Raw genomic sequence first — 9,754 nt, 5'->3', positions numbered from 1 at the left:
TATCTGAAGCCTTATCCTCGAGCCTGGATGGAAGGGCATAACATCGGGGCTAGGCCCCACCACTCTGAACTACATCTCTGGGACGACCTGCAGCTGGTTGGCCTCTACCTCTGGCGGCCTGAGCTCCACCTCTAGCACCTCTACACCCACCTCTAGCTGGCTGGGCGGGATGTGGAACACCTGGTGCTTGTACCATAGCACGAGGACCATGATGCTGAGAGCTACTCGGTGCTCGAGGGCAAAACCTGGCAATGTGACCCGGTTCACCACACGTGTAACAAGCCCTTGGCTGCTAAGACTGCTGGCCCTGATGACCTGAATGACCACCCCAAAAACTCTAAAGCGGCGGTGCACTGATAGGAGTAGGTGGTGCACCGTAGGAATGCTGATCGGGATACTACATCTGGGGACCATGACCACCTGGAGTACCGAAAGAAACCTGGAGCGCTGACTGAAAGGTCCTAGGAGGATGGCCTCTACCATACGAATCTCGACCTCCGGATGAGGTACAACTAAATCGGCCTGAATGAGGGGGCCTCTTGTCTGACCCATGACTGCCTCCTTGTGACAGAACCATCTCAACTCTACGGGCCATATTGGCCGCCTCCTAAAAATTAATCTCACTCCCAGCCTCTCTAGCCATCTGAAGACGAATCAGCCGAATAAGATCGTCAATAAACCTCCTCACGCTCTCCCTCTCGGTAGGAAGTATGACAAAAGCATGGCGAGCTAAGTCAATGAACCTGGTATCATACTGGGTAACCATCGTGGAACCCTGCTGGAGGCGCTCAAACTGCCTCCGATAGGCCTCTCTCTAAGTAATGGGGAGAAACTTCTCCAGAAATAGCTGTGTGAAATGCTCCCAAGTCAGGGCTGGCGACCCAGCTGGTCTAGCTAAGCAATAATCCCTCCACCAAGTCTTGGCGGATCCAGACAAGTGAAATGTAGCAAAATCGGCCCCATTGGCCTCAACGATACCTATGTTCCTGAGAACCTCGTGGAAACTGTCTAGATAATCCTGGGGATCCTCAATAGATGTACCGCTGAAAGTAGATGTAAATAGCTTGGTGAACCTATCCAGTTTCCACAAAGCATCGGCGGACATAGCCACTCCATCACCGGTCTGAGGTACCACACCCGGCAGTACTGCTCCAACTGGCTGAACCACTGAAGTCTGAATCTGAGGAGCTACCTGCTCCGGAGTGCGAGTAGCAGGAGTCTAGGCCCTTCCTCCAGCCTGAGAGATGGCTGGTGCTACAGGAAGCAAGCCTGCCCGGGTGACACTCTCCATGAGGCCCACTTATCGAACCAGAGCATCCTGAAGAACTGGGGTAGAAATAAACCCTTCTGGGACTTGAGCTGAGCCCACCGAAACTGCTGGAGCCGGATCCTCTTCATCAAAATCAACCTGAGGCTCCGTCACTGGGGATGCTGCTCGAAGCTGAGATTTGCCCCTACCTCGGCCACTAGCACGGCCTTGGCCTCGCCCTTTGCCCCTCGTAGGAGCACTGCTGGGGGCTTGGGCTGCTGAGTGGAGGATGAGGAAGTGCACATTGTCGCCATCTGCGAAAGAATAGAGTAGAATTTCAATTAGCATTGAGAAACAAAACCGCACGGCGAGAAAGAACAAATGAAGTTTTTCCTAACTCTGTAGCCTTTGGGGGATAAATACAGTCGTCTCTGTACCGATCCCTCAGACTCTACTAAGCTTGCATGTGAACTGTGAGACCTATGTAACCTAGAGATGTGATGATATCACGACCCGGATTTCCCAACCTCGGGGGTTGTGATGGCGCCTACTAATGGGAGCTAGGCAAGCCAAACCTTAACTACTTTCTACGCTTCTATATTGTTTCATTTTAACAAACACAAGGCGATAACATGATAACAGCGGAACTTTAAATAATTTAGCGAAAATCAACAATTAAATATCTTAAGTCTACATCTATTACAACTTTTAAAACCTCAAATACCCAAAACCTGCTGTTTCCGAATAAGAGAGAATGAAACAGGAAGTAGAGATAGAGGGAGACGCCAGGGCCTGCGGACGCCTGTATTCTACCTTGGGTCTCCGGGTGGACTGAAGAAAGCACTCCAACTACTGTTCGAAAGCTTCTCCTGGATCTGCACACAGTGTAGAGTGTAGTATCAGCACAACCGACCCCATGTGCTGGTAATTGTCTAGGCTACCCTCGGCGAAGTAGTGACGAGGCTAGGACAAGACTACCAAATAAACTTGTGTAGTTCAAGTGTATATACAACGGAAAAGAAGTACAGAAAATAACCAGTCAATGTGGGAGGGGAAAACATGCTATGGGGAGATAACAATTCCGAATAGAAAGCATCAAGTAAGGAAAGAAACTACATTACTCGAATATAAACAAGGAATCAGAAATCAACAATTTGCACGGCATCACCCTTCATGCTTTTACTCTCATCCTCTCCAAAGCAATTTTATAATAAAAGTGTGCACGGCATCACCCTTCGTGCTTTTACTTTCGTCCTCACCAAATCAATCATATAATAAAGATGTGCACGACACCACCCTTCGTGCTTTTACTCTCTTTTCTCACCATATAATTAATGAAAATCGGTACGGAATGGTACATCATGGCACGCCATCACCCTTCACGCTTTATACTCTTTCCTCACATTAGCAAACAATGCACGACATCAGCCTTCGTGCTTTATCACTCTTCCTCACCCAAATAACAATCACAAGCAAAGGGGCAAGGGAATAAACAAAATAGTAATAGAGATCCCAGCAAGGGAACAACAGTTAAACAATTAAATCCCGGCAAAGGAACAATATCAATGATCTCAACATCCCGGCAAGGGAGATAATCAACAAAGCAACAATATCCCAGCAAGGGGACAATTTAATAACTCTTTCTTTTTCTTTAATTTTTATTTTATAACTCACTTTACCACTTGAGACAATGCCCCAAAGGGTTCAATCATCTCATGTACTTTTACAATTCATAATATAACTTGAGCCAATGCTCCAAAGGGTTCAATCATCTCATATATTTTCACAATTCATAATCTAACTCGAGCCAATGCTCCTCGATGTTCAAAGGTTACAATTCCTTCAACAACACTTAGAACTCATCACCAAGGCATGAAAGATACAGCGAAATCAAGATCTTCAAAATTTAAAGACTCACGGTCATGCTAGACACCAACGTATAGATACTCGTCGCCATGCCTATATGTCGTACTCAACAATTATTACGTAGCAAATAAGACTCAACTCCTAATCCCTCAAGCTAAGGTTAGACCAAACACTTACCTTGATGTCTCGAACACAACTCAAGTTTCAATTATAGCTTTACCCCTCGATTCCTCCGCCAATTCGCTCGTATCTAGCCACAAGTTACTTAATTACATCAACAAACGCTAGATGAATCAATTTAAATGCATGAAAATGAGTTTTCCAAAGTTTTACCTAAAAAGTCAAAATCGTCCCCCGGGCCCACATGGTTAAAACCCGATATTCGAACCAAAACTCGATTACCTATTCTCCCACGAGCTCAAATATGTCATTCGTTTTGAAACCGAACCTCAAATCGAGGTCTAATTCCCCAATTTTTGAAAAACCTAGGTTCTACCCAAAATACCCAATTCCCCCATGAAAATAATTGATTTGAAGTTGAAATCATGTTAAAAGATGTTAATGATTGAAGAAAAGTAGTTAAAAATGACTTACAATTGATTTGGAGAAGAAATGTTGTTTGAAAAATCGCCTCTTATGTTTTTGGGGTTTTTGAAAAATGCAAAATAACTGAAAATCTCGTCTATTTATACCCCTCTCAGACCCCCTTTGGGGACCGCACAAAATGGACTGCGACCACACAGGCCTTCCTGAGGTACTGCGGTCCAGTGCCCTGTGCGGACCGCACGAAATGGACTGTGGCCGCACATGCCTCCACCGCGCACCGTACGAAACCGACTGCGGACAGCACTGGCCCCCTTCCGCGGTCGCACATGTTTTTGTGCGGACCGTACTGGCGGGTTCAGAGACCTGCAACTTCTGGTTTTATGTCTAAAACATCCTGAACCTACCCGAAACTCACCTGAGCCCTCGGAACTACAAACCAAGTATGCATATTAACTCAAAAACATCATATGGACCTATTCGTGTAATCAAATCATCAAAATAACCTCATGAACATCAAATTAAGTCTCGAGATTAATGGAATTTTCTCAAAACTTCTTTAAACATAAATTTTGCGATTTAAGTCTGAATCACGTCATATGACATCCGTTTTTCACCAAATTCCACAGAAAAGTCTTAAATCATATATAAAACCTGTATCGGGCGTCGGAACCAAAATACGGGCCCGATACCATCATGTTCTAATCAAATTTTATTTCAAATTTCTTTAAACAATTCCGGAAAATAATTTCCTTTAAAATTTCATTTCTCGGGTTTGGGACCTCGGAATTCGATTCCGGGCATACATTCAAGTCCCATATTTTCCTTAACGTTGACCAAAGTCAAATTAGCTCATTTTATAGTCAAAACTTATCATTTTTCACAGATTATCATAGTTAAGCTTTCCGGCTACGCGCCCGGACTGCACACGCAAATCGGAGTGACTCTAAATAAGGTTTTCAAGGCCTCAGAATACGGAATTTTATTTTAAAACAAGTGATGACCTTGTGGGTCATCACATTCATTTTCCTCTATCTTGCAATTTATTATATTCTTAGTCTTTGTTAATTAATTTATATACTTAATATCATCTTGCCGCTCCAACCAACACTTAGTTGTGAGTCCCAAAAAAAAAGTTTCTAATAAGAAACCCTTTGAATAAACGAAAGCTTTCGGGATAGAAAAATTTACATACAAGAATAATCCCAATTCGATGTATCTAGTTAAGGTTAAATTGAACTAATAGCGTAAATTAAAATTTCATCACAACACTATTAGTGGATATTAGTAAAATCTATTTTCCGATTTCCTCTTTATTCAAGTTTTTAGTTTTCTAAACAGACTCGAATGTGAGATTAACTCATGTCATATAACCTTACAAATTGCGAGTTTCAAATGAAAAAGAAAACTCACATGGAAATGAAAGGATACAGCACGGGCACTTAAATTCAAATTATTTTTCAGAATGTTACCAACTTTAGCTTAGAAAGTTTTTATGCATCAAGAGAAAAGTGGTGCTCTTTTAAGAAGACTAATAAATTGCTTTTAAGAACTCTTTCGGAGAGTGACATCTAAAGACGATTCTTCTATATGTAAAACATTGTTTCATTTTAAAAAACTACGAAAATTTTTCAATGCACAAACTTGACTTTCTTGACATTATAGTGCTACAATATCTTTTTGAGTAAAGTTATCAGTTTAACTGAAATATTGACTTAATTCCACTTGTTTATACTATAAGTATCAGTATACAGATATAGGGTATGAGAACATGTTATATCTGCAATTTAGTTGTCATCTGAGACATTTGTCTCTTTTTTGCTACCTCTTTCCCTTATTCACGAGTCTAAAACATCATGGATTGGCTAGTTTTATGCTGATTGATATAGCCTACCGTACAACATCCAAAAAAATAGAACAAAAAAAGAAAGCAGTATAACTTAGTGGCATCTATATCCTAACCCACGATGATTCTACTAACCAACTATTGTGATCTTTATTATGATCTGATTTCTTATATTTTAGCTAGATTCATATTTAATACTTTGGTAACTAATTAAGAGTAGTTAGTTAAAATAAGGCAACAAATTAAAAATGAGACATAATAAAGCAACAAATTTATGGCAAGTAGTTGTTAGGCCACATCACAACCACATATGAATTATAATTGGAAGTTAGACCAAAAAAACTATATATAGCTTAGTTAAATATATGTGTTTATTATTACAATTGAAAAAAAAAAAAAGAAGGTTTAGAAATATAGTAGTATCTAAAACCAGAATGCAGGTTTACGTTTACCAAAACTCCAGATTTGGTTACCAACTTGAAAAACCCAGTCGCAGACTTGGTTTTGTCAATTCTTCTTATGCACCAAAATTCATTCAAATCAACTTCTTTTGCACAACCTATCATAATTGGAACGTGAATCTAAGGCTACCACCAGACCCTGCAATGGTAGTAAAAAGCCCAAAAATCTCAACCAGTATGACCCTGGAAACCCATGATTTTGCTAACAAAGAAGAGGCTCGTGAAACCATTTTCAAGGTGCTAAAGATTTTTTTAGAATTTTCCCTTTGGTTCAAAATGTATATACTCCCTTTGATTTCATTTTATGTAGCTCTATTTACTTATTAGTCCTTTTCAAAAAGAATGCCACTTTTTTATATTTAAAAATTAATAATTTAATTTGAAATTCACGTTTTACTAATAATATACCTTATGAGTCTTGTATAAATTATACTACGTCATTACAAAATGGAGGGGAGGGATTTCAAAAAAATGAAATATCGTGATTATATACTTAGCTAATGTTCATATTGCAGGTGCTAAAGAATTGGCATGCTTCAGATATTAACTGCAAAAAGATATTCGATGAACTGAACGCGATGACACAAAATTCTAGAGATTATTGCTTGGTGCTGGTCGATGGTCGACCAACACTGCAACTAACTGTTAAGGTTATATTGCTTTATCGGTACGTTCAGATGGGAAGTAATAACAATGGCGTTATCATATCAACTAATTCTAGTGATGGGAATTGCTTGCTTTGCAAAAATGAGCTTGTTGGTAATTTGAAAGTAACAGGGATGCTATGTTCGCATATGTTTCATATCAATTGTATTAGAACATGGCTTAGGGAAAATAATGGTTGTCCATCTTGCGTTGCCAATGTAAATGGCCTAGCTGATTCCATGCTATCCAGCATGATACTATAAAGTTTGGTTTTATTGGACAAAATTTTAAGTATTCATTAAAGAACTACCGAATTGCTGAATAAAACTGGAATATGGTCTAGTTTTTAATTTAATATTCAATTTTCTGGGTATATATTTTGTTTATGTATCTTTTTCTGAATTAATATGTACGAGATTTTAAAGGGACAAATTTTACTAGAAATGTCCCGAGTTGTAATGTGATCAGTAATATAGAAAAAGTTTTTTTTTAACGTTAAGGAAGCATATATTAATAATAACAAAAGACTTACATAGTCACTACATAGTCCCTTAGGGCATTACTATTGTTTAAAGCAACTAGACTATTACAGATACTAGTACTTAATAGTTTAGATCCAAAACAAAGACCTTGCATGTCCTTTTACAAAATAGCTTCAACAAAAAGAGGTAGACGAGCAAGGTGATAACATTTATCGGGGTTGAAATATTTGATTGTTTCCTTAGCTAGACGATCCACCACCATTGCCTTCCCTAAATTAAAGTTGTGCCTGATCATTCGGATTTTCAGTTGGTGTATCAATGACCTGCAGTTGAGTACACTACAACAAATTTGATTGTCAATGACGAATCATTTTGTCACTTAAAAGTCATATTTCATCACAAAAAATCTTTTGCGACAAAAAATAATTTGTCAATCTTTCGTCCCGAAAACACCGTCACTAAAAGTACACAGAGGCAATTTTGTGGTTCGTCGCTAAATCAAGTTGTATTAGTGACAGAAATTCTTTTTCATCACCAAATGCCTAGTATATGTGATGAATTTGTTTGTCAAAAAAAGTATAAAATATTTGTCGCTAATGTATTTTGTCACTAAAAAAATTATCAATGCCGACGAAACTATCTTGTCACTAAATATTTAGTTTAATTAGTGATGACGTTGATTGTCTCTAAAGTTATGTGTATTTCGTAGTTAAATTAATGTTATTTCGTCACTAAAAACTACATTTTATGTACAAAAAATATTTCGTCCCCAAATATATAAATTAGTGACAACTTTGCTTTTGCAAAAATAATTTACAATTTGTAGTTGAAAACTATTATATCGTCGCCAATTTTTATTTTTTTTACAATGCTAGTTAAAATTATCATGAACCGTAAATAGATAATTCTCGGACACGAAATATTTTTGTCACTAAATGTGGTCAATTTATGATGAACATTTGATGACGTCAAAATCTGTAGTTGTACTATGTATAATAATTTCCCATTAATTCAAGAATTTATCATTTACTAAATGAAAATAACATAATAAAACATGGAAGGTAACAACAAAATTCTCACCCATGATCACATAATTAAGAACTAGTACTATATTGAGATAATATCTCATTACAAACTCCTTAATATAAAACACAACAATAATTAAAATTCATTCAACAACATGAGGTCAAATAGAAATACAATAATTTAGTAATAAACTACGGAAAAAAAAATATGCTGCTTCCTCAAACGCTAATGTAATCACTTGTCTTGTAACTTTGCTCTTGAATAAATTTAAACTTTCATGTACCTGTGGAAGAAAAAAATAATTTTAGTACATTTGATAACATAATTTAGCAAAAAACATATTTTCAAACATTAGTCATATCATATTTTAATTTGTGAAGAAAATAATAGAACGACAAATTAGCACTAGCCGGTAGAAAGGTACTTAGTCAAAGTTAGACGGTAAATATTTAATTCTTCTTTGACTCCAAATAACCACAAGAATTAAGACAGAGATATGAAATTAAGATTAACTAATCACTCAAAAAATAATGAATAATAAACAAATTTCTTCATACCTCTGCAATAGAATTAAATCAATAAGAACCCACGAATACGTACACATAATATATCATCTGGAGAAACCCAAATTTTTATTGCCCTATAATTGAAAGAAAAAGATATTTCGTATGAGAGATGCAACAGAAAAAAATTGAAGAATAATTAATATTTTTTAACTTAGATTGAGGATTTGTACCAACGCAAAGGAGGCGCCAGAAGAGGCTTTGCGTCTTAAAACGCCCATCACGCAGATTTGATCTTTTATGTTATTAAATCAACAAAAGAATTCGAAGAAAATTAAACATTACAGAATATAAAGGATTTGTATGTGTGAAAGAGAAAGAAATGATAAATTAATGGAGGTAGGTAATATAGATCTAAGTGGTGCAATAATTTGATTAGGGAGATGAATATCACAAAGTGTTGGGAGAGAAAAGAGGGAGAATTGAGAAATGAGGAGGCGTCAGTTCTTATTAAAAAGAGGTGATTGGGAACACAAAAAAGAAAAGGAGGGAAACTTGCCGCTATTTTTTTCGTACAATTTTGAAAAAAATGAAAACCGAAAGTTGACAAAAAAACTATCAATAATGAAAAAAATCCATATCAATATCAATATATATTATTAAAAGAAGAGAAAAAAGCCTCCATATTAAGCCAAGTGGCAATCTCACAATTGACCACTTAGCAATTTGGGACAAAGTTAGGTTATGTAATAATTAATTTTTTAATTTAAATTATGCATTATGTGTTGTTAATAATTAGTTACTATCTTTGAGTTAATAAATTTGAGTTTAAAAATCATTCTAAAATAAAAAACGAAAGTAATAATAAGAAAAAAATCACCAATTCAAATTGAGGAATAGTTTCTTCCTAATATGGTAATCTATATCTATAAAATACTAAAAATATATTAGAAAATAGTTTTACATTGAATTTAAAGATCAAATATTATTTCAAATTTACAGATAGAAATATTTGAGTTGAGATAAAATAAAAGTTCATTTGCTTATGGCAAATAATGCAAAAATAATAATTATTAAAAATATAAGTAAATTTATGACAAAATAGTAAAATTACTTATCTGTCTATATTTTTA

General features: G+C 36.5%; 1 long non-coding RNA gene across 1 annotated transcript; it reads right to left on the bottom strand.

The window, feature by feature from the left end:
- Window positions 1-8,239: 8,239 nt before the first annotated feature.
- On the bottom strand, window positions 8,240-9,020 carry LOC142174782 (uncharacterized). The gene is made up of 3 exons (XR_012703836.1): window positions 8,855-9,020; window positions 8,676-8,758; window positions 8,240-8,401 (listed from the first exon to the last, which is right to left on the bottom strand). It is a non-coding gene; the product is annotated as an uncharacterized LOC142174782 (long non-coding RNA).
- Window positions 9,021-9,754: the final 734 nt, after the last annotated feature.

The sequence above is a fragment of the Nicotiana tabacum genome, chromosome 20, assembly GCF_000715075.1.
Source record: "Nicotiana tabacum cultivar K326 chromosome 20, ASM71507v2, whole genome shotgun sequence".
Taxonomy (NCBI): domain Eukaryota; kingdom Viridiplantae; phylum Streptophyta; class Magnoliopsida; order Solanales; family Solanaceae; genus Nicotiana; species Nicotiana tabacum.
This window is presented reverse-complemented; position numbering and strand designations above follow the sequence as displayed.